Source organism: Schistocerca gregaria, chromosome 1 (assembly GCF_023897955.1).
Source record: "Schistocerca gregaria isolate iqSchGreg1 chromosome 1, iqSchGreg1.2, whole genome shotgun sequence".
Taxonomy (NCBI): Eukaryota; Metazoa; Arthropoda; class Insecta; order Orthoptera; family Acrididae; genus Schistocerca; species Schistocerca gregaria.
In genome coordinates, this window is record NC_064920.1 from 881,019,295 (window position 1) to 881,044,521 (window position 25,227).

At 41.6% G+C, this 25,227-nt stretch overlaps 1 long non-coding RNA gene across 2 annotated transcripts; it reads right to left on the reverse strand.

Annotated features, from left to right (window-relative positions):
- Nucleotides 1-1,370: 1,370 nt before the first annotated feature.
- Nucleotides 1,371-20,853, reverse strand: LOC126273584 (uncharacterized). 2 transcript variants are annotated; one of them, XR_007549441.1, is made up of 6 exons: nucleotides 20,755-20,853; nucleotides 10,843-10,998; nucleotides 10,558-10,628; nucleotides 8,135-8,192; nucleotides 4,366-4,399; nucleotides 1,371-2,812 (listed from the first exon to the last, which is right to left on the reverse strand). It is a non-coding gene; the product is annotated as an uncharacterized LOC126273584 (long non-coding RNA). The 2 variants fall into 2 exon arrangements; XR_007549435.1 differs by lacking the exon at nucleotides 20,755-20,853 and adding an exon at nucleotides 11,860-12,020.
- Nucleotides 20,854-25,227: the final 4,374 nt, after the last annotated feature.

Genomic DNA, 25,227 nt, shown 5'->3' on the forward strand with positions numbered 1-25,227 from the left:
GTAAGGCCTACCTGTGGTGGCAATATGAGACTAGGTCCTCCGAATTGCAAATGGAATGAACATTAAAATTTCAGACTTTTTGACCTGGATAAACAAAAAGTTATCCAAAAAAGGAAGTAGCAAAATTGCCAAGTTTATTAAAGAAAACAGGTAATGTCAGTAGGTGGCACTACAGAGAAATTGATGTTGAGATGCCAACTTTTTGTTCTCTACAATCCTGTTTAACTGGAACCCAAGGTAAACATATTTAAAGACCATTACAAAAATCTCAACTACTACACCCAAAATGCCTTCTTACCAAACAGCATTTTTCAGAAAATATATTCCAATAGCTCAGCAGGACAATATTGTTGAACATTGGTCATTTCCACACTTTCATTTTGCATTACTATGTTCTCTGAATCTGATTAATTATACCTGGTATGCAGCCCAACAGCCATGGCCATCCCTACTCTGATTAAATAAAGCTAGCAGTTACTGTTTAAGTGCATGAATGCATTAAATTTTCGTTTACCAGTTGTGCTTAGTATGTTTGTCATCCAGTACTTTCACATTTTGTGATTACACCAAATAAACAAGCTGTTTCACTGTCAGTAAAACATACATTATTCAAAAGAATTGTGCTGTAATGATATACTTTTATAATTTGACATTCAAGTCCCAATTGATAGTCATTTGTAATGCCTCATATACTGCCTTTATTTTCTTTCCTCTGCTAGAAAATAGTGCAAAAACACCAACACTTTAGCTCTCAATATGAACTGCAATTTATTGAAAAAACTAACAATTGGAGATGTTTAGTGTGGTCTGGATGCCTAAAATTTTCATGTGCACGATGGACTTTGCTCAGTCACCAAAAGTGCAGTAGGCAGGAAGGGTTGTAGTTATAAGCAGTTTGTGTGGAAAAAAAATAGTGCAGAGTAGCAGCTAAAATTGACACTGCGTTTTTGTGTATTCTTCCTGTATGAAAAATTTCAGAATATGTTTCAACATGCTGGATTGGACCATTCCATTTTAATAACAGCGCTTCCACTTGATGCAGTTCTTAATCAGGCAATGTACTGAAATAGTGTTTACTCATGTCTTTTTTGTACGTGTGTGCACACAAGTAGGTAAATCACAAATACTATGAAGACAAATTGGTTGTGTGAAGCATTATTTTAAACAGGAAAGGTGACTGCAAGTAAAAAGCAGGAAATCAATCTTGTATCTGGATAACACTTATGACAAAGTCATTCTTACAGTAACATTGTGTAAAACAATTCTATTATCAGATCTCAGCTTAAGAATCAATGACAGTTCAATCAAAGCAGTTCTGCATGTAGAATTAAACTACTTCAGAATAAAAACAGTAACATTGCTTCATCATATACTGGAGTCATCACACTTTATTTTGAAATCTTACAGGTACTGACAACATATTTAATAAAACATGAATTTTTATACAACTATATTATCCCCTTCAAATTAGTTCCCATTGGCAGCTGTTCACCAGCAGTCATAGTTCCCAGCCTTGGTACCAGTAATACACATTGGTCACTTCTTTTGAATGTTCCAAAATGATGTGCTTTATAAGAAATAGATTCCAAGTTGAACACAACTTTAAGGAATAATGTTGCTCTAGATTCAAATGTTCCACTTATAAAAAGTTCTGATGGCAGTTTCAAAAATCACAGGATGGCCATATGGAGCTGATCATATACAGGGTGTCCAGAAAAGGGCTACCTGATTTCAAAATTAAACATCTCGAAAACAAAGATCAATAGAGGAATGTGCAGTAAACGGTATGTTTGTTGTGAAAGCTGTAAAAAGGTTATACAGCAGTTTGAAATAATAATTACAAAAGCTGCTAACAGATGGCACTGTACGCTGTACAGCTCATATCAGCATACATAAGTGAAATAATCACAGAATCCCAAAATCGCCAGTTCTGCTTATTCACATATCCGTTCAGGTGGAAGTGTGCTTCACCTGTAAACCAGATGCAGCCAACATCAAACCCTTCACTATCAATCATTGTGAGCATCTGATTAGCAACGGGTATGGGCTGGTGCGTTTGAGTTTTGAACAGAAACATGTAGGCTCTCTCAGAATTTTCTATGGGCTGGAACGCTTCAAACCAGTCTCAGATGCAATTCTACAGACGGATGACATTGGATTTCGATGAATAATTCCAGAAACAGTGGCGATATTTTTGAGGCGTAACTGCAGTTTGCTTGCGGCCAACATGCCGCCCCACTAGATCAGTTACGCTGCCTGTTCGTTGAAATTTTCTGAAGAGCGTACAAATGGTTTTTGCGTCGGGTCCTTTTGGAACATTAAATCGTGCCCAAAAACTTGTGGTACTCTAGCACCAGAAAAACGCATTGTTCAATGGAGTACATGGTTTTAATCTCTTCCCAACCTCCTTTCACGTTTCAATAGTGGAACTGATCACTGGGCTTCAGATCACTATTTATACTAGGCATTACGTATGGCGATTACAGTGCCATCGGTTAGCAGCTTTTGCAACTATTATTTCAAACTGCTGTATAAACTTACAGCTTTCACAATAAACATACTGTTTACTGCATTCCTCTATCGATCTTTGTTTTCGAGATGTTTAATTTTGAAATCAGGGAGTCCTTTTCTGGACACCCTGTAGAAGGGATTTTTCACAGTACTGTCAGCCTCATTCCATTTCTCACCTTGTAGGCCCAACCCCCGGTAGTCCTGTGCATTAAGAAGCCTCCCTTTTCCCTAACTAGGTTGTCAGTTAATTCAATAAAGCCACAACTATTCACACCACTCCATTTTGATCCGAAGCTGTTATCTGAAATCAAAATGAGAAGTTTTTTAGTATAACATCTGATCACTGGATAATCATTTGCATTTAGTTGATATGTTTCATATCTGAGATTCAAAGGAAAAGAAATTTATCCTTGAATAAGTGTATTCAATTATGAACAATGAAAACAGTAATTAGTAGATTGTTGGGAATGACACACTAAACACTGCAGGTACAAACTTTGTGAATCAGCAATTTATTTTTTAAGTGCCCAAGACAAATGAATCTAATTGTACACAGCTGCAAATCTGGAGCAAGGCAAGTACAGATGTCCATCACACATCCTAAGGCAATCACAATGCAGAAACTGTTGCCTTTGGCTTTAGTGGATGTTTACTATAGCACTTTTTTAGAACTTCACAGCAATAATACTGAAAGTAAAACCAAGTGCAGAAAATTTTCCAAACTTTCTGAAATGTATCTAACTACCAATGAATTTTACAAACATTTCTTATCTTCTTTCACCAAACCAGAAACACTGCAAAACTATATACATAAGTTTTCAGAACAGCATTTGAGGCCAACAGCATGTTGAATTTTAACTACTTTGGATTAACAGTTCTACATCCAAAAGTAACATTTGTTAAAAATGAAACTTCTGTAACTAAATGAACCATAACTTACTTCTGCATGTAATTAGAACAGAGGTTCCATCTTTAGGTGTGAAGTTTCCTTCACCCAATATGAAATGTTCAAGAAATCTTACCTAGGTAATATTTCTCATAGGTTTTCTTCAAAGGGAGAGTTTAGCAAGAAGCATGCCATTTATTGACCAAGGAACAATCTTTAATTATTTTATAAATATAAAACAATCACTAAGCTGTCAATGATGGATGAGTATACTACTAACAATTCCCCACCCAAATGTGGTGTGTCAGGAAACTATTGCATACCTGATTTTTTTTACACAAAAAAGGAAACAGCCCTCTTCAGCAAGTTCTATTCACTGCACATAACTTTAATTTCTAGTTTCTTATTGTTCATTCCACTTTGCCTTGTCCTGCCATCCCTCTTAGTGTGTCACTTAAGGTTCTCATACTTCATCTGGCAAATGAGAAGCTGAGATTAATGAATAAGTATGAGAACCATAAAATGTGCTTACATGACAATGAAACTGCCCAACCCAAGGACTTACTGTAACACTCGTATGAACATAAACTGCCATACATCATCTCAGCATATCTGGTAACATATAGCAAAGGCAATCGTGAATTCAAAATTTGCTCTAGAGATGATGCACAATACAAATGCACAATATGCACTAGTATGAACACAAACTTCTTTATTGTGTTCATAAAATGTGGGAAAGCAGTACCAAACGATGAAGCCTTGTAAGCAACAGGTAAATAAAGTCTTGTTTTAGTTTCCAATTTCTACACAGGCAGCAAGTACACAGTAGCAAAATTCAAAGCACCTAAAGAAGATGGCTGGCTTGGTTGTCTAAATATTGTGAAGATAATGAAAATAACTCAGCAGAATGCCTGTTAACACATTGTTAGTGCACTGTGACAATTTTACAAAATAAACTTAAACCTTACCTTAATCTCACCTCCTAAAGCCACAGGCACTGACCTGCAATGACAAGAAGTTTCCATATTAATGAGACTAGTTGTAAATGCCACTCCAAACAATAAAGGAAGGAAACATGGCATCAGGACGTTAGAGGTGAATTCTGCTCTCAGGTTTCAAGTTACTGCTACATATTAGCATTTCATCATCTGCCTTATACTGACCACTTCTTTTCTGCAAGTATCACCAACAAGGGCAACTGAAATTATATAGTAAGAAAGCTAAGTGCCAGAAAATAAATGTTAACTATACAGGGCAAGTCATGTAACACCCCTCATTTAGTTAATTCCAGGTATCAAAACAAAGTTTTCAGCAAATTATAGTACACTACAGGGCATTTACTTTGCTATCTGATGTGATGAAAAGCCTTAACTCCTGTCTCCATTCCAGTTCCAAACCGATTCAAAAAACCTGCACAACTCTGACTTAATTTTTCAAGGGAAAACACCTGACTACACAGTTTTTCCTTACTCAGAGATGGGGGAGGGGTGTGGGTATGGGTGCCCTCATTGTATTGACTAATTTTACCAAGTAAGATTTTTAAATAGGATGATAAATACTTTAAAAGCATCGGAAAGAGATTGAAAATGTGAGTACAGTGATGTAATGCTTGTTAATGTTGAGGCAGACTCCTGGCAAAAGAATCTGAGAAATGAACTAAAATTAAGAGCCAGTTATTGCAGTGTAAACACTGCCAAGCAGATCTCCAATCATGTGAGGTTACATCATTTTACTAAGATAAAACCTCACTTTTTACACGACACAGATACAGGGTCAGCTATGATTTTCGTACAAGGAACTTACAACATATACTAGCTTGTGATGTATCAGATGAGGCTTAGGAAAACAACTTCAAATGTTATGTCTCCAGTTTTCTGTACAAAAAACCAGTTCTGCCAGGAAATTTTCCATTTAAATCATCCTCATTGCTGCTTACTTCTCAAAGCCAAAACACAAACATCATCCATACTCCATACTGCCCTCTTCAAGGGAATAAGGAAACTTATGTACTAACTTTCTTAGCAATTTTTTTTATTGCTAATAATTAAATGACCTGCCTCTACCCAAGTGCTTCTTAAAAGTAAACCACCTGCTGTCTGCTGAATATTAATGAAAATTGTAACCAGACAATACACGTTAAATAAACTAAACAGTATTCAGAATGACCTACAAAATGCCACCCACAAAATAACGAAATTTTATTTTACATTGTTTTACATGTTCAAATTGTTTACCACTGACTGCAAGGCATATTTATTGTAGCCATTCAAGCGAAGATGAAAGTACATTGTAGGATACACTGTAGCATACTGTGGCAATTCGACAGTGCATATTGTCTAGCATAATTAGGGCTTCATGATAGGTACATCTTCCACAGAAAGAAACCAAGTAGTCAAATCATGAGACCTGGTCACCCATTGTGCAGCACCATTCCAGCCTACCCAACAGCCAGGAAACTTTTCCTCTGGTCTTTGCTTTGCAACATGGGAAGAGAAAGATCGGCAGCCATCATGCTGGAAGCGCATACTCCGTCACTTTTGCAGTGATACATCTTCTAAAACAGCAGAAAATGTTCCATAAGAACATGTGCATACCAGTTTCCAATTACCATCCCTGAGGTGAAATAAGGTCCCCAGTGGGGTTTACCAAGATGGCACTCCAGAGGTTTACATTGCAGCCATTATCGTCTTATCCCATGAAGCCAGCAAGGATTTTCTGCCGTCCAGTAGCGCACACTGCGTACATTTGTAGTTACCGTGGTTTGTAAATGTTGCTTCATCTTAATAAACATAGCATTGTCTTACCAGCAATGCACAGCAAAGCAACAATTCTATATGGCTCAGATATTCAGGTACACAAAAAGGGTAGAATTTATGCACATATAACCTCTGAAAGTGCAGTCTGCATGCATGGAATTTCTAAGCAGAAATGATGTGCCTATAAATGACCCACTTCCTGCTACTTCTGCAGTGCAGACAAGTAAGCTATCTAAAGGCTTAACGAAAGGACCTATGCTGGCATGAATGTGTTTATAACAGTATTGTTCCAATTGTTTTGTGAAGACTTTCAAGCTAAACATTAACAAGCATTTTATCACTGCACTCTCCTCTTCAAGCTCTTTCAGATGCCATTAAAAAGTACATTTCTATTTTAAAAATCATACTTGCTTCTGTATCTCCACCAATATAAGAGTGAAGGAACCTTATATCAGAACTAAGTACATGTCCCTAAGCATTATCAATTGCCAAAATCGTAATTTCGATATCTGGAACTTTTCACAAAATAAAACGTGATAACTCTTATGTGACTATATACCAAGCAATATATTTAAGATACATAAACTCAGTCCCAAATCAGCTCTTCAAACACTGAGGAAACAAACAAGTGACATAAAAACTACTCTTGGTTTGCTTTGATCATTACCATGCACAAGCTCCTCTTCAAACAACAATTTCTAAGCACATTCATGTTTAAGTGCAGTTAAGCCTACTGTTATTTCGACTAAGCATTGAACTGAGTAACAGAACTTGTTCAAGCTTACTATAACCACATTAAGGTATGTCAGCTACAAATGGCTAATGGAATATGTGACGTTTTAATAAATTGAAATACTGTTAAGAGGTATGAATAAGATCATCACATGGTTGAAAGCAAAACTGAGTTTCTTTTCGTAGATGAAAAAATTTGAGCAGTTTGCAGCTTTGAATGCTCTACAGTACCCCATATAAAATGTGCTAGTTCTTTCTTCAGTTACTGGGAGCAATAGAGTCAACAACTTTGGAAGATTCATAGCACCGCTGGACTTTTACCCCTACTTTCACAATACTTTAGTAAGCAATGGGAAAGCAACATTGTAGCCATCTTGATTTCCATACACAATATCTTTTCTGTGGGGATGATGTGGAAGGACCAGCCACTTCCTCCTCAGCATCACCTCCTCCCATTGATAAATATTCCAAAACCTCAAGTTTCTCTCTCAAATGCTAGCAACAAAAGAAATGACATAAAATCGCATGTGTATGCAAATATTAACTGCAACAAAGAGTTTCAGATAAAGGTATTTTCAAGAAAGCAACCACAAGGGAACCAAAAAATAAACTCTGACCATGCCGAATGCTTACCCTGGAAGACGATCAACTTTCTGTACCTCTTTGCTCATGATGCCCAAGTTTCTTTTGGCTTATGAATTTCACCTGCAAAATGCAGGAGAGGGTAACCATACCTACCACATATAGATTGCTACACTGTCAACACCACTGCCTGATCTGTTCTCCATATTTTGCTTCCCCTCACTGGTAGAGGGTGACACTTTTTTTCCTTTATGCAGTTGCAAAAAGTAAGTGTCCCAGAACTCCTTACTTCTAACAGGAACTCCTTTCCCCATACAGCAACTAAATTACACTCTCCTGTCTCGTCCACTATTATTTGTGGAACTCACTAAGTGGCATAAGAAAACACATGATGTATAAACATTTGCTAGCATTGTGCAATGGGGATATGTGGTAGGTGGCCAGAAACATTGTTTCCTTTGATGCATACCAAAACTGCTGCAATTACATGTTTCAAACCCTCTTTGCAACCTCTGCAACAAAGTAGCAGCCTGAAAATATATTTTGAAACACTGTTGGAAACAGGGTGAACACAACTTCAGTGCACCACTTCTCTCAGAAACCTCTCCCGCACAAAATATCAATGAATTAAAATTAAGTAATTAGGAGTAATTAAAAATAACTTTACCTTTTAAAGAACTCCACAGCATTTATTAACTGTTCAGATCTCCTCGAGTGGCTTACACCTGAAACATTAAAACCCTGTTCAGTTCCCTAAAATCAGAGAGAAATATCATTTAACAAATCTTATTCTATCAGAACGCTGTGGGTTGCCATCAGCTGATTATCTGAGTAGGTAAGGAGGTTCATCATTACAAAATGTTCAACTAAGACTAGAGCATATGACATATTGCACTACTGGAACAATTCCTAAAGAACATTACTTTGATCTTATCATGTGAGGAAAGAAAAGCAGAGCCACTGGTAGCAAAATAAACTTCCACCCATAAAATGAAAGTTGTTACTTGGGTGTAACAAATTAACACTAATACACAGCAACAGAACAGTTTAAGTAAAGAGAGACTCAGACTTCAGTGTTACAATAGATTCATATGAGCAGTTGCCAGCTGGCTCAGAGCTGAATTCACTTATGAGCAGTGCCTTCCTCCTGCTTCTAGCTACTTTAAGCCTAGCTGTTTGCTGTATAAGCAGCAGAAGCTACCTGAAAAAAATTTTCTTCTGGCACCCCAAGCTGCCAGATTCGCGCATTCGCAAAGCAAGCTGAGTTACAGTGGGGAGCGATCTTTCCCCATGTGACCCGCATAATGTTTCATGTCTTCTTAACATTGAAATGTGATTCTACAGAATAATGCTGAAGATTAGATGATTATATCACATAACTAATGAGTTACTGAATAGAATTGGGGAGGAAATAATTTTGTTAGGACACTCAGAGATCAAGGATCACCAATTTAGTATTGGAGTGAAATGTGGGGGGTAAATGCAATTGAGGGAGACCAAGAGATGAATACAGTAATCCAATTCAAAAGGATGTACGCTGCAGTAGTTACTTGTGATGGTGATGCTTACTCAGGATACAGGGGACTATGAAGTGTCTGATTCAACCCATTTGTTTTGACCCATGGCATCAATATGGCAGAAATGGCTATTCCAAGCGTCTCCAATACAGCGCCAATGATGTCAACTAGGCAACAAACATGAAAATATGTATAAATAAGACAGTAACATCTCCCACCTGAAATACAATCAAACTAGGAGGACAACCACAGGAGACTGGATTTTAGGGAGGGGCCAAACTAAATATAACTTAAAAACCACACAATCCCAAAAAACACAAATGATGAACCAAAAAAATTAAAAATCTACAGGAATCTGACACTTTCCAAAACAACAATACCTACACATAAAACTATGTAAATTAGATTCGGTCATAGCTATTGATACAAAAATACCAACACCTTCAACTATAAAAAACAAAACCAAACACCCCCCCCCCACACACACACGGCGTCATCAGACAACGGGACGACACCTACGAACACAACCAACTCAAACTCCGCATCTTAATGTCACACACCATAACACACTTAAGCCATGGGTCAAAGCAGATGGGAGGAATCTGATGCTTCCGTTGACCCAGATACAATAGTACGGAGAGCTGCAGCAAACCAGTCTTCAAACTGAAGACCTCACCAACATGTTATCTGCATTACAAATAAACATCTACTGCAGCTATGCACAATTTGACAACACTTTGCTTTCCTTGTGTTTATCTTTTTCTGCATATCTTTCTGGGTGTTAGCATATTCTTCATACTTTGCAATGACCACTGTAGCAATTTTGCACCAAACATACCTTTCCATCATCTGAAAGCTTGATAAGACGCTAAAACTAGTAACCCAAAATGTATACAATGGGGAACTTTAATCAGTATTAGGTCCTCACTTCAACTTTTATCAAAGGTCTCTGATAGAAGCTTCTCCAGTACTCTGACAGATTTGAACAAACGGCTTTGACAAAGTTCTTTTGTAGTGCAATTTGGGCCTCATCAACAGAGTCCCTAAGGCAACATAAGCTGCCAGTGAGAGATAAGCAGACACTATTATTCCCTATGCGTTGCTAAAAAATGTATGAATGTTACATCCAAAATGAAAAAGAAAGCCAAGGTGTACTGAATGATATTCAGCAAGATACTGTTTTAAAATACTGCATGTTAGGAATAACTAAAAAAAATTAGTTTTTTCATTCCATCTAAAAACTATTTACTGAAAACAAATACATGTGATGATATTACAAAGCTAACTGTACATTGCATTGGCAGACACATGCCACCACTATTCCCATTTGGTGTAATTTCTCATAAGTCTACACAATGGTAGTCATTTAAAGCAATGCGAAAACTTGTGATGGGCTTCTAGTGCAGAAATATAACATTCCAATATATTTTTGAATGTTTTTATTCTCTTATCTCTTGATGCCAATTTTTTTTATAACATACTGTCTGCTATTCTCTACCGATTAAATCTGTACAATTACATTAGTTTTTCAAACAAAGTAAGTATTCAGTCATTAAAGAAATCCACAATTTACCTTATAACTTTCTATCCTCAACAATATTTCCCCATGTGCTAACTTCCAGCTGCTTCGTTCGGACAGAAAACCTGTAACATTGACTTTCTGTAATCTTTTAAATCAACAGAACCAATAATACAAATGTAAACACATCATATTCAGAACGCTGTGGGTACCATCAGCTTAATTTTCAGAGTAGGTAAGGATATCATCATTACAAACGAGTTCAAAGCTTTTTATCACCTATGAAAAACTTTCGTTAAAGTAGACCCACAAGTATCAAAATTTATAATTTAAGCTTACCACTCATGTTTCATGGCACAGTACATCCCTTGGAACGCTCACCAATTTTTGTAACGAGATCAGACTCCATTATCATTGAGTAACTTATGTCCATCCTCTCCACATTCCATGTGGGAGCAAATGATGGGTGTGCACCATTATTTACCTGAAGATAACCTAGAAAAACAAAATTTCATCACACAAAAGCACATGCAAGGGCAAATCTGTGGAATGTTGTCTACAGTTTCAGGACGTTAGAGGTGAAATAAACTTTCAGGTTTCAAGTAATTGCTATTTGCTAGCATATCATCATAAGTCATTCATTTCTAAGTGCTTACCAATGGTAAAGAACAGAAGGAAAAACTGACAGCACCATTAATTTGAGGAAAGGAACACTGCCAACGCTAGCCGCCACCCCCCACCCCTTTTCCATCCTCGCAAATCGTTCCTACCAGTTTCACCGGGACGCTTGCTATTCGTTTTTCAATTACATTTATGCCAAACAAAACCTTCAATGCCCTTTTCAAATATATTTCTATGACAAACAAAGCTGCTAAATAATGTTCTCCCTAGCACGTAACGTAACAGAAAACTGTACAATGAAGTTTACACCTCACTATAATAAATACCTCTACGTAAGTTTTTCATTCCCCAATAAGAAAACGATTTCGTAACTTTCAGATATACTTATGCATTCTTCCACGAGTTCCATACTGTCGAAATAATGGCCTTTGCGCGTCACAAAGCGTCCTGACTTACAATAATCTGTCGCCACTGATTGCAAACTGTATCACAAAAGTGTGATAACATCTTCAACTACAAACCAAATATTAGGAAATCATCGATATTGTTATACGCGAAATGTGGTCAACAATTCTCCGTAGAAATAAAACAATAATCGTTACTTCCCATACATTTCAGCCATTAAAAACTCAAACATACCCTAAATGTTAAAAACAAATCACTCTCTGGTGATTAAATATGACAGCAACAACGGAGAAAACGGCTAAATCCACAATTTACTTTATCCTCTCTTACCAGCACATCTGCTCAGTCCCGCTACCGTCAGTTGAAGAACATGGCGTGGGCCGTGGAGAGGACGGAAAAGATATTCCCCATCTACTCCGTCATCCGCTGTTGCCAGACTTCCTATTGGCTTCCTTGCTCTCTAAACTGGCACCAGCTTACACACCACAGAACACGGAAATGACAGGTTCGTATGAGCAAGTTGCCAGCGAGCTCGTGCGCATGCGCAGAGCTAAATTCGCGTATGAGCAGTGCCTTCCTCCCGCTTCTGGCCACTTGAAGCGTGGCTGTTTGCTGTATGAGCAGTAGTAGCAAGTAGCCAGATGCTACACTGAAAAATTTTTCCGACGGGCCGAAGCTGCCAGATTCGCGCATGCGCAGAGCCAGCTGAGTTACAGGGAGATGGATCCTTCCCCACGTGACCCGTGTATATGTTTCGTGTCATCAAAATATTGTTGCTCTCTTCGTTTACAGCTCCCACGTCAAATGAAATCAAAATAGATTTCTGTGGCCGGGAGCCATCAAGTGAATTAATATACATTCTCATAACCATAAAAGACCAAAATAAGTTAGTAGTTTCAATTTACTGATTTTATATTATTTCCGCATGATTAGTAATCAACCATTAGTGTCACAATGAAGCTATTTCTGTGTGTTTTGTAGAGAAATTTGCTTCTATTAATTTTTTCCCGCTGAGGCAGTTAGTCTATTTGAAACGAAGTGTTTCATTCTGCACTATTGGCTACCTTCAACTTCGTTCAATTTCAAGTGCAAGTTTTTTGATTTCTGGGACGAATGACATTATACCATAATAAAGAACCAAACATGAGAATACTGTACGGGACCTCCGAGAAAATTGGTATCATGAAAACCACATGAAAAGCTGAATATCAGGTACTTCACAGTACATGTGGACATAGAAATGTGCAATTAGAGCCGAATGAAGCATTTGACTGTGGTTTATTAAATTCCGATGCTGGCTGGAGTAATCTCTGATGTCCTGTTCCTTTTATGACACTGTAAAGCTATATACGTACAACATACGTAAACATTTACTTGAAGTAAATGTAGGCAAATTAGGTCAGTAGTTTTGAACTAAATATTTTGTTTCAAATATAATGACAGCTGTAGCATAATTTTACAAATCTGCGTTCTGTGAAAGTGTTTTTCGATCACAAGGCACTTGTCTACTACTTCCTCTAGGTCTGAAGTTATTTCTTAATTTGTGTTTAGATCTTAAATTTATAAAATGCCATTCTATGGTAAATTGTAGACTGGCAGCATACCGTGTTTTATCGTTTTAACTCCACACATGGCTTCATATTAATTCCTAGAGCAGAGTATAAACTGTCAGTTGTACAGTTTCTTTGCCTCACAGAAAACCTTGTTAAGTTTTTGCACATTTTGAAATAGTCATGAAATTTATTGCCCTATATTCCAGTGTAAGCTACACAAGAAAATGTTTTTTTCCCAAGAAATTTGTATTCCATCCTACTAGCTTCTTGCAGTGCTGTGTAGATGTAAACCTGTTGGAAATGCTACATACGAATAAAAAAAAAATCTCAAATTCTCCCCATAGCAAAATGTTAATGGTACTTCGAGATGTGGAGTCAAATTTTGAAATGATATTTTTCCAAGAACTGTTTCCTTATTTGCATCCTTTATTTGGGTGGGATATGATAAAACAATTGCTCTCAAAATTGGCTCTGAGCACAGTCGCCTAGAACTTAGAACTAATTAAACCTAACTAACCTAAGGACATCACACACATCCATGCCCGAGGCAGGATTCGAACCTGCGACCGTTGCGGTCGCTCGGTTCCAGACTGTAGTGCCTAGAACCGCACGGCCACTCCGGCCGGCCAATTGCTCTAAGTACAACTCTGTATGTTCTCTCAACAACATGCCGCAAGGCTACACATGGTCACGGGGAGCCCCACCACGAAATTCCACCAGAAATTCGTCGAAAAGCGTAGGGGGAGGAACCACCAAGCACAGGCTACCTACATCATCGTTTCTGCGTATGCGCAGTACAGCCTGTTGCCTGGCGCTGTCTGGTAACTGCTCAAACAAACCTTTGTAATTCCACCATCTACTCTGTCATCCACTGTTGCCACACTTCTGTGGGTTCTTTGGCTATAGGGACGGACCACGCACCAAAAACTCCAACTTATTATGGTAAGACACTTTTACTAAGGTTCGTATAATCACAGAAACACAAGAAAAACAATGCAAAAATTCATGACACGCATATCACTCAGTCAAGTCGTAGACAGGACATCCAAAGAGTCTCGAGTCTCCAAAGACCGTTTACTCTGCACCTCACCAGTGAAGTTACTGGCCGTTGACTGACACTACAGAGCCCCTCGCCCCCCCCCCCCCCCCCCCCCGCGGGAGTGCAGAGCACTGGGGGAAGGACGTGGGTGTTTTCCTGTTAGTGGCGTTGTGGGATGCTCGCTGGTTGATAGCAGAGTGTGCTAAGAGTCCATACTGTCTGTGCAGGGTGGACTAGCGCTCGTATAGTCCGCCATCCAGTGGGGGGGGCCAGACGGGTCGACCTGCATTCGTGAACTGGATTGGCACAGAAGATGTTGTCGTTGCAGTACTGGCGGAGAGGGGGTGTGAATCTTGAGCATCCAATCAGTGCTGAATGTTGCAGCTGTGCCAGCCACATCCACCCCATTTGGGATAGGGACTTGGTGCAGGTTGGTCATGTGTGACGTGGGTGTGGACCCACGTGAAGTGTCCCCTATGCGGAGAACGAAGATGGATCCCTCGTGAGGCTGCAAGGAAAGCTCGTCGCGTGGGCACTCAGAGACGTTGATTGCGATGCAAATTTCGTCGACAGTGGATGTAGGGGGCACTAGGGGGTGTGGGAGATAAAAGTAATGTAGTTCAGGAGAAACATTGGAACACTCTGTGGGGGTATTGGGTGCCAACAAATGACACGGTGTAATGTCACATGCAACATGTGGTTGAGACTGAGATTGTGGATTGTCACATGCAGTGCCTGTTTGAAACAAGGGTAGAGTATCATCATACACAAACACTGAGTTGCCCACAGGTGTAGGCTCAGTGCACATACAATCATGTTGGGGCACAGGGGAGTGGGTGGTCTATGTGAGATCGGAGTCGTCACTTGATAGAAGAACACTCGACTAGGGGGTGTGTGTTACAGATTCCTCGATCGTCCAGGCTGGTTTCATGCATTCGAGGGAAACTGTCTGCCTGCGACCACTGACGAGAATGTCCATAGTATTGTCTGTGCAAACCACTATTCGATGCGGGCCAGAGTAAGGTGGCTGTAATGCCACTTTGACTGTGTCATCCTGTAACATAACGAACTCGCAAGAGTCCAGTGCCGAATGCAGGAACACCCGAGGACGGGTATGTGGTTGCGGAGGACACATGCGGATCGCGGTTATGTGTGTCCGGACATACTCAAATAACGTGGGGAGGTCGGATAGGTCGGCGATTGCTTCGTCATTGACGAACTCTGCAGGGAGAACTAGGGTCTGGCCATACAGGAGCTCTGCGAGTGAAGCCTGGAGGTCTGTCTTGTAAGCCGTGCGTATTCCTAGCATAACTCAGGGAAGGGCGTCGCACCACTCACCACCGTGGCACATGAGTGCTGCTTTCAGAGTTCTGTGCCACCACTTGACCAGTGCATTGCTCTGAGGGTGGTAAGCCATAGTGTGGAATCTATCCACTCCACAGAGGATGCAGAGTTTGTTAAACAGCAGGGATTCAAACTGTCTTCCCTGGTCAGTAGTGATGGATGTAGGGCAGCAAAATCGAGCTATCCAGGAGGATACGAATGCGTGTGCTACAGAATCTGCTGTGATGTCCTGCAGGGGTATTGCCTCCACAAAACGTGTAATCGGTCAATGACGGACAGGATATACCTGCACCATCAGACATGGGTAATGGTCCTACGAGATCCACATGTACATGACGGAAGCAGCCTTTCGGGATGTCGAATTTTCCTAGACTGGGTTGTGTGTGCCTGCCAACTTTGCTGCACTGGCACTGCAAACAAGTACAAGCCCAAGTACGACAATCCCTCTTCACACATGGACACACAAAGCATTCTGTAACAAGGCGCTTAGTAGTCTTAGCATCAGGATGTGCCAGGTTATGTAAACTAGTGAAGACTTGGCGACGCAGCGCAGGGGGAACAATAGGCTGAGCAGTTCCCATGGATGTATCACACCACAGTGGCTTGGCCGAGCCCTGTAGGTTGCATGAAACGATCTAAAGGGAAGTATCTGGGCCCTGTCGGAGGTCGTGCAATTCAGTGTCACTGTCCTGTAAGTGGGTCAATTCGTCGAAATTAATGGGGGATGAAATTGCAGTGATACGTGATAGGTAGTCAGCCACCACATTTTCTGAACCTCGAATGTAACGGATGTCTGTTGTGTATTGACAAATTAAGTCCATTTGCCGGAACCTACGTGGGGGAAGGTCAGCAGAGGGGTTATGGATAGCCTCTGTGAGGGGGCGATGGTCTGTGAAAATTGTTATATTCCTTCCTTCAATGTCTGTGCAGAAATCTTTTACAGCTTCATAAACTGCAAGCAATTCTCTGTCAAATGCTGACCAGTTACGTTGAGCTGTAGATCGTTTTTTGGAAAAAAACAGGACTGGTTGAGTTGTGTCATTGACATGCTGTTGGAGGACTGCACCGATTGCGAAATCACTTGCATCTGCTGTAATAGAGATGCAGGCGTTTGGCAAAGGGTGGGCGAGACTGACACCACTTGCTAACACTGATTTAAGGTCTTCAAAAACTCTCACCATGTTGTCAGACCACAGTACTCGGCGACTGCTCGAGGTTTGTTTCCAAGCCAATGCATCAGTCAAAGGGGCTTGAATTGCTGCCGTCATCGGCAGGTTACGACGGTAGAAACTGACAGTTCCTAAAAATAGGCGTAATTCGCGAAACGATACTGGGAAGGGTAGATCGCGAATGCAGTCAACCCATCTGAGGAGACGGTGTACCCCAGAAAAGTGGCAGCGGTGCAGCGGAGTTGTGACTTGTCATTATTGATCTCCACTCTGTTACATGTCAATAAGTCCTGTATCGTGACCAGGTGGAGTTCATGTTCCCTGTCGAAGAGGGAGAAAATTAGTATGTTGTCGAGGTATGTGTAGCAATATGTGCAGTTAAAAAGAAGTGAGTCTATAAAACGCTGCCAAGTTTGGGCCGCGTTTTTGAGAGTCATGTAACAAAATTCGTACAGGCCAAAAGGTGTGATCACTGCTGTCTCTGGTATGTCACTTTTTTCCATTGGTATCTGTAAATATGCCTTATGGCAGTCCAAGACACTGAAGATACGTGCTCCGCTAAGTACTTGTGCGAAGTCTTTTATGTGAGGTATGGGGTAATTGTCCAACACTGTCCGCGCCTTGAGGCGACGATAGTCGCCTCAGAGGTGCACAGTGTCATCCTTTTTGGGGACTAAATGTACGGGTGAGGACCACTTACTGTCCAATGGGCGAACAATACGTGGCTGTAGAAGTTCCTCCACTGCGGCTTTAGCAAGGCGTAGTAGGCCCATCTCTCGTTACAATTTTGTGTGTCGTGCCATTCGTGATAGCGTTCAGCTCGACTGGTGAACACGCTCGGGGGCCGTCGTGAATTACAAGAGTCACTAATCTGATGTGTCGGGGAAGCTGTCTGCATTGGTGGCGACAAAGTTCCACAAGGTGCATCTCTGCTGTCGGATGGTGGCGGCATTGACAGGCGTTTTACGAGGCATTGTGCCTCGGTGAGGGCTTGCATAGCCGACGATATGGCACGGTTCAATTCGGCGTTGTGAGCACGGAGATCGTCGACTGCAGGGCGTATGGGCTGGAGCTGGGCAATGGAAGTTGTGAGGCTGTCCGCCAATGAAGAGCACTCGATGGGAGCTGTATCGAAGTCGTTGAGCAGCTGAGAGGGAGGGGGGGCCAAAGAGGCGACTGAACATGCAATATGAGTGGACGAGATGTGGTGCAATAATGCGGCTGACTAAAGATCTGGAGACAGTCCGAAGTGGAAAAGGAAGTCAGTGCCTAATACTGGATATTCGACGTCAGCCACGTAGACCAAGTGAACTGTTTGCTGGGTATGAGTTCAATAGGTAACTTGGCCAAATCATCGACACGAAGTGGCGACTTATTTTCTGCTCGAAGGGAGAGGTAGGACGCTAACGTCTGCTCCGGTATCGACGAGAAAATACAGGCGCGAACCTAAATCCAAGATGTACAGACATCCTCGTGAGGTGGAGGATCTGACAGAATGCAACGTCTGTGGGCGCCCCTGCATGTATCTGCATGCCGTGGCGCCTACTGCGGCCCGCGAGCGATGTTTGGGAACGCGCAGAGCAGACGGCAGTTGCGAGCGGCGTGCCTGAAAGTGGTGTGGAACCAGCATATGCGTGAGTCAGCTGTACTCGTCCCACCAGCCAAAGCATCAGGCGAGGGGAAGGCGGGGCGGGCAGGCGCTAGCCCGGTTGGGGTGGGGAGAGGCTGTTGTCGACCCGCTGGTGGTTCCAGGTCTTGGCCGCTAGATGGCTGCCGCTCTGTGTACTGTCCGCGATACGCACGCGTAGGCCCCTACCGCCCGACGGTGGAAGCATAACCACAGGATTACCAACCTCGGAGGTTTTAAGCACTGTGCTGCGCAGAGGAAGGTGGCTGTGTCGAATAATGGCGTATGCCTGGTCTGCTAGCCGTAGTTTGTCCTCTAGTGACGCTGCGGTATGTGGAAGCAAATGTAACTGTAGTTCTTGCGGCAGATTCACCAACCACAATGCACAGAGCGCTAAGTTCTGCAAGATCTCGGTACTGACCTGCACACGCAAGCATCACCCCAGCTGTGAGGGTGTTCTGTCACCTAAAGCCTCGTCGTAAATTACGTTGGGAATCGTATTGGCCAGGGGACGAGGGAGGCGTTCATGCAGTAATGCACGATAAGAGGCATATTTGTTGCCCTTAGGTGGGTTCAGCAAAAAGTCACTGATGAGATCAGGGTGGTCGTGCAGATGGTTCACTAAACACACAAAACGAGTGCTGTCGTCCGCAATCCTGTATATGTCCAACATGTTGTCCACCAAGGTAAACCACATCACTAGGTTGTCCTGTTGTAACGGGTGCAGCTTCAGAAAACGACCGAGGGCCAGTGCTTGCGGGGCTGTAGGAACGGCACGAAACATACAGGGATTCTGCATGGTGTTCCCTGATGCGAACTGAGCCTCCATGGCGGGCGATGTGTTGCGTTCAACGTCCGTTAGCTATGTAGGCACAGAATCTGTACGGACACACGACGAGCACGGCGGGGCAGGCGCTGGCGGATGAACTGCCGATGCAGCCGAAATCTCGAGCAGAGGCGCGAGATCGCGATTGAGCGCAGAGTGACGGGGCGGAACCACGGCAGGTGCGTCGCCCGAGGTGTGTGCGGGGCGGCAGGACGGACAGGCGTATAGTGGTGGTGGTGGTTACTGTTTAACGTCCCGTCGACAGCGAGGTCATTAGAGACGGAGCGCAAGCTCGGGTAAGGGAAGGATGGAAAAGGAATTCGGCCGTGCCCTTTCAAAGGAACCATCCCGGCATTTGCCTGTAACGATTTAGGGAAATCACGGAAAACCTAAATCAGGATGGCTGGAGACGGGATTGAACCGTCGTCCTCCCGAATGCAATTCCAGTGTGCTAACCACTGCGCCACCTCGCTCGGTGGATAGGTGTATAAATGGCCTGTCGCGGTTGGCGCGAGTGTCCCTTCGACCGGCACGGAGGGGGACACTTTAAATGGCGGGCCTCTCTGAGGAGTGGGCGGCTGTGCGTGTGGACCCAGAAACTGGACAGCCGCGTGGTCGATGTTGTGCAGTAGAAATTCGGAGTTTCTGGGGTCTTGTGCTGGAGGAGCATTCTGTCGAGCATAGAATGCCGTAGAAGTTGTCCGCGATGATGTGCACAGCACAATGTGTAGTATGCTGGCAGAGGTTAGAGTCGTCCGGCCAGGCGAGGCAGACACGGGAGATACGAACATTCCCGGATTATTAGTAGCACATGGGGTAAAGCGTTGTGCTTCACAGTCGAATGTCCATTCTGTGGTCGCGGCGTCGTGCACTGCCGGAAAAACTGGAGGCTGCAACATTGTCTATTGGCGCGAAACCCGTGATACACAGCGAGCGACTGCAACGTATTTTCGCGACTCAGGGTCACCAACGTGGGTTTTTTGGCTATAGCGATGGACCACGCACTGAATTTTTCATTCACCAATAAGAAAACTGAAAACTCTAAATTATTACAATAAGACATTTTTATTAAGGTTCGTATAGTTACAGAAACACAGGAAAAACCATTCAGAAATTCACGACATGTGTATCACTCACTCAAATTTTTTGTGACGCGCAAAGGCCTGACAGAATGCAACGTCTGTGGGCGCCCCTGCATGTATCCGCAGGCCGTGGCGCCTACTGCGGCCCGCGAGCGATGTTTGGGAACGCGCAGGACGGACGGCAGTTGCGCGTCACAAAAGCGTCCTGACTTACAATAATCTGTCGCCACTAATTTCAAACTGAAGTAATCGTCTCACAATCTGCATGGCACTGCAACCACATCAACAAGAGCACAGGACGAATATAAGGGACTATAAATGAGATTACAATTAATTTACGGTTAATTATCACAAAAGTGTGGAAACATCTTCAAATACAAACCTAATATTAAGAAATCATCAATATTGTTATACGTGAAATGTGGTCAACAAATCTCCGTAGAAATGAAACAATAATCGATCCTTCCCATACATTTCAGCCATTAAAAACTCAAACATACCCTAAATATTAAAAACAAATCACTTTCTGGTGATTTAATAACGGAGAAAACGGCTAAATCCACAATTTACTCTGTCCTCTCTTACCAGCACATCTGCTCAGTCCCGCTACCGTCAGTTGAAGAACACGGTGTGGGCCGTGGAGAGTACGGAAAAGATATTCCCCCATCTACTCCATCATCCGCTGTTGCCTGACTCCTATTGGCTTCCTTGCTCTCTAAACTGGCACCAGCTTACACACCACAGAACACGGAAATGACAGATTCGTATGAGCAGTTGCCAGCAGGCTCGTGCGCATGCACAGAGCTGTATTCGCGTATGAGCAGCGCCTTCCTCCCACTTCTGGCTACTTGAAGCGTGGCTGTTTGCTGTTTGAGAAGTAGCAGCAAGTAGCCAGATGCTTCCCGGAAAGTTTTTTCCGACGCACCGAAGCTGCCAGATTCGTGCATGCGCAGACCAAGCTGAGCTATAGTGGGGGGATCCTTCCCCACGTGACCCAGGTAGATGATCCGAGTCTTTGTAATATTGCTGGTCTCTTCGTTCACAGCTCCAACATCAAATGAAATCAAAACAGATTTCTGTGGCCAGGAGCCATCAAGTGAATTAATATATATTCTCATAATCATGAAAGACCGAAATAAGTTACGAGTTTCAATTTTCTGATTTTATATTATTTCCATGTTATTAACAATGAACCACTGATGGCTTAATGATGCTATTTCTGTGTGTTTTGTAGAGAAATTTGCTTCTATTAATTTTTTGTGCTGAGGCAGTTAGTCTATATGAAAGAAGTGTTTCTTTCCGCACTATTGGCTACTTTCAACTTCGTTCAATGTCAAGTGCAAATTTTCATTTTTGGGACGAATGACATTATACCATAATAAAGAACCAAACACACGAATACAGTACTGGACTTCCGAGAAAATTGGTATCATGAAAAGTTGAGTATCAGGTAATTCAGAGTGCATCTGGACATAGAAATGTGCAATTACAGCGGAATGAAGCATTTTAGTTTGGTTTATGAAATTCTGATGCTGGCTGGTGTAGTCTCTGATATCCAGTTCCTTCTATGACCATGTAAGATCTCTTAATGCTATATACATACGAACATACGTAAACATTTACTTGAAGTTGACTAAGTAGGCACATTTGGTCAGTAGTTTTGAACTAAATATTTTGTTTCAAATATAATGACAGCTGTAGCAGAATTTTACAAATCTGCCTTCTGTATAAGTGTTTTTCGATCACAAGGCATTTGTCTAGTACTTCCTCTAGGCCTGATGTTATTTCTTAATTTATGTTAACGTCTTAAATTTATAGAATGCCAATCTATGGTAAATTGTAGACTGGCAGCATACCGTGTTTTATAGTTTTAACTCCCCACATTGCTTCATATTTAATCCTAGAGTAGAGTATTGACTGTCAGTTGTACAGTTGCTTTGCGAGAGGTTCACAGGAGAGCTTCTGTGAAGTTTGGAAGGTAGGCGGCGAGGTACTGGCGAAATTAGAGCTGTGAGGACGGGGCAGTTTTCCAAATCAAACATAAAACTTGGATTAGTGTACTCATACTTTCCCCAACAGTCCTATCTTGTACAGGATAGGATTAAACGAATCTGTCATATTATGTATATTTTGTTGTTGAATTACGAGGTTGTAAACTTTTTCTATTAAGTGAGCAGCATAAGGAACTAAGCTTCGAATTTAACCTACAGTATTCAGTTTACATATTACTTCATACTTAAAAGGCATGTTCTTAACATTTTACTTAAACAATGCTGTGGCGAAGGTCCACATACTTTCTGTTGTAGCTGCGAGAATAATATTTCTAATAGCGACCGATAACCACATACATATAATATGAAACACTAATAATCGTTCTAACATCAACTGAAATGTACCCTGAGTTAATTAGCTAAGGTTATGACACAATTCAAGTGACATTCTTGCCATTTCGCTCTACTCGCAGTAATACAGATAAGGAAACTGATGGATTCCAAGTATGTCGTTATTTAACTGTAACCCCTTTGGGGTATTCAGTAGTGAAAAATAACTTGACAGTTATTCATTACCGTTAAAAATAACGGTTACTCCAGAATAACCGTTTGGCCCACCTCTAACAACTCAACAACCTCTCAACAACATGCCGCAGGGCTGCACATGGTCACATGATGCCCCAGCATGTACGAAATTCCACCAGAAATGCGACGAAAAGCTGAGCAAGCACTAAGCACGGGCTGCCTACGTCATTGTAGTTGCGCATGCGCAGTACAGCCTGTTGTCTGGCGCTGTCTTGTAACTGTTCAAACGAATCTTATCGATAGGTTCGTTTGAGCAGTTACTAGAGAGCGCCAGGCAACAGGCTGCAGTGCGCATGCGCAGCTACAATGACTTAGGCAGCCCATGCTTGGTGCTTGCTCTGCTCATACGCTTTTCGTCGTATTTCTGGTGGGGCATCACGTGACCATGTGAAGCCGTGCGGCATGTTGTTGAGAGGACATACTGAGTTGTACTTAGAGACATTGTTTTAACATATCCCACATAGATAAAGGATGCAAATAAGGAAGCAGTTCTTGGCTAAATATCATTTCAAAATTAGACTCCACTGCTCGAATTACCATAAAATTTTGCTAAGTGACGACTTTTACAGATTTTTTTTAATTTGTACTCTGCAATATTGTTATGTAACATTTTCAACAGGTTTACACCTACACAGCACTGCAAAAAACTAGGAGGATGGAATACAAATTTCTTGCAACAAAAAAGAGACAGTTTCTTGTGTATCTAGAATGAAATTTGCACTCTACAGCGTAGTGTGCACTGATATGAAACTTCCTGGCAGATTAAAACTGTGAGCCGGACCGAGACGCGAACTCGGGACCTTTGCCTTACGCGGGCATGTGCTCTACCAACTTTTTTTTTTTATCGTTGTGTTTGGTCGTTGCGGACGTCGCAAGACATCCTGTTCAAGTTCGGTGGTTGATCCTTCCACTCAGTTTTTTTATTATAGAGGCAAACCAGCTCTCTGACCGAACATGCTCAGCTAACGTGCCGGCCATCAACTGAGCTACCCAAGCACGACTCATGATCCTTCCTCACAGCTTTAATTCCGCCAGTGTCCCGTCTCCTACCTTCAAGGGACTTTTTTTTTAATTCGTATTCCTTCTTACTAGCTTCTTTCAGTGCTGTGTAGATGTAAACGTGATTGCAAGTGCTACATAACAATATTGCAGAGTAAGAATGAAAAAAGATATGTGTCAAAGTTACCACATAGCAAAATGTTAAGGTACTTTGAGCTGTAGAGTCTAGTTTTGAAATATTATGCCAAGAACTGCTTCCTTATTTGCATCCTTAATCTGAGTGGGATATGATAAAACAATTGCTCTGAGTACAACTCTGTATGCCCTCTCAACAACATGCTGCAAGGCTGCACATGGCCATGTGATGCCCCATCACGCACGAAATTCCACACAGAAAAGCGTATCAGCAGAGCAAACACCAAGCATGGGCTGCCTACATCATCGTAGGTGCACATGTGCAGTACAGCATGTTGTCTGGCACTGTCTGGCAACTTCTCAAACGAACCTTTATGGTTCTCATTAAGTTCGTTTGAGGCTTTGAGCAGTTACCAGGGAGCGCCAGAAAACATGCCATACTGCACATGCGCAGTTACAATGATGTAGGCAGCTGGGGCTTGGTGTTTGCTCTGCTCATACGCTTTTCGTCGTATTTCTGTTAGGGAATTTCGTACATGGTGGGGTATAACATGGCTATGTGCAGTCGTGGACGCATGTTGTTGAGAGGACATAGGGTGTAGCACCTGGAGCAATTGCTTTAACTTTCCTACCCAGAGAAGAAATCAAATAAGGAAGAATTCCTGGCCTAATATTCATTTCAAAACTAGACGTTACTGCTCAAAGTACCCTAACATTTTGTTATGTGGTGACTTTCGAATACCTTTTTTTAAATTCATACTCTGCAATATTGTTCTGTAGCATTTCCATCAGGTTTATATCTACACAGCACTTCAAAAAGATAGTAAGAAGGAATACAAATTTCTTGCAAAAATAAAAAGAAACAGTTCATTATGTAGCTTACACAAGAAGAAAGGACAATAAGTTATATCATGACTGTCTCAAAGTGTGTAAAAAATTAACATAGTTGTCTATAAGACAAAGAAACTGTACAACAGATGGTTTACACAATACTCTAGGAATAAATATAAAGCCATGTAAGGAGTTAAAATGATAAAACACGATATACTACCAGTTTAAAATTCATCATAGAATGTCATTCCATAAATTTAAGAGGTAAAGAAAACAAATTAACAAATAACGTCTAGTCTGGAGGAAGCACTTGACACATGTCTTGTGCTCGAAAAACATTGTTTCACGGAGGGCAGATTTGTAAAACTATGGTAAAACTGTGATTATATTTGAAACAAAATATCTAATTCAAAACTACTGACCAAATTTGCCTGCTTAGTCAGCTTCAAGTGAATATTTACTTATGTTTGTACATATATACCATTAAGAGATCTTACAGTGTCATAAAAGAAACAGG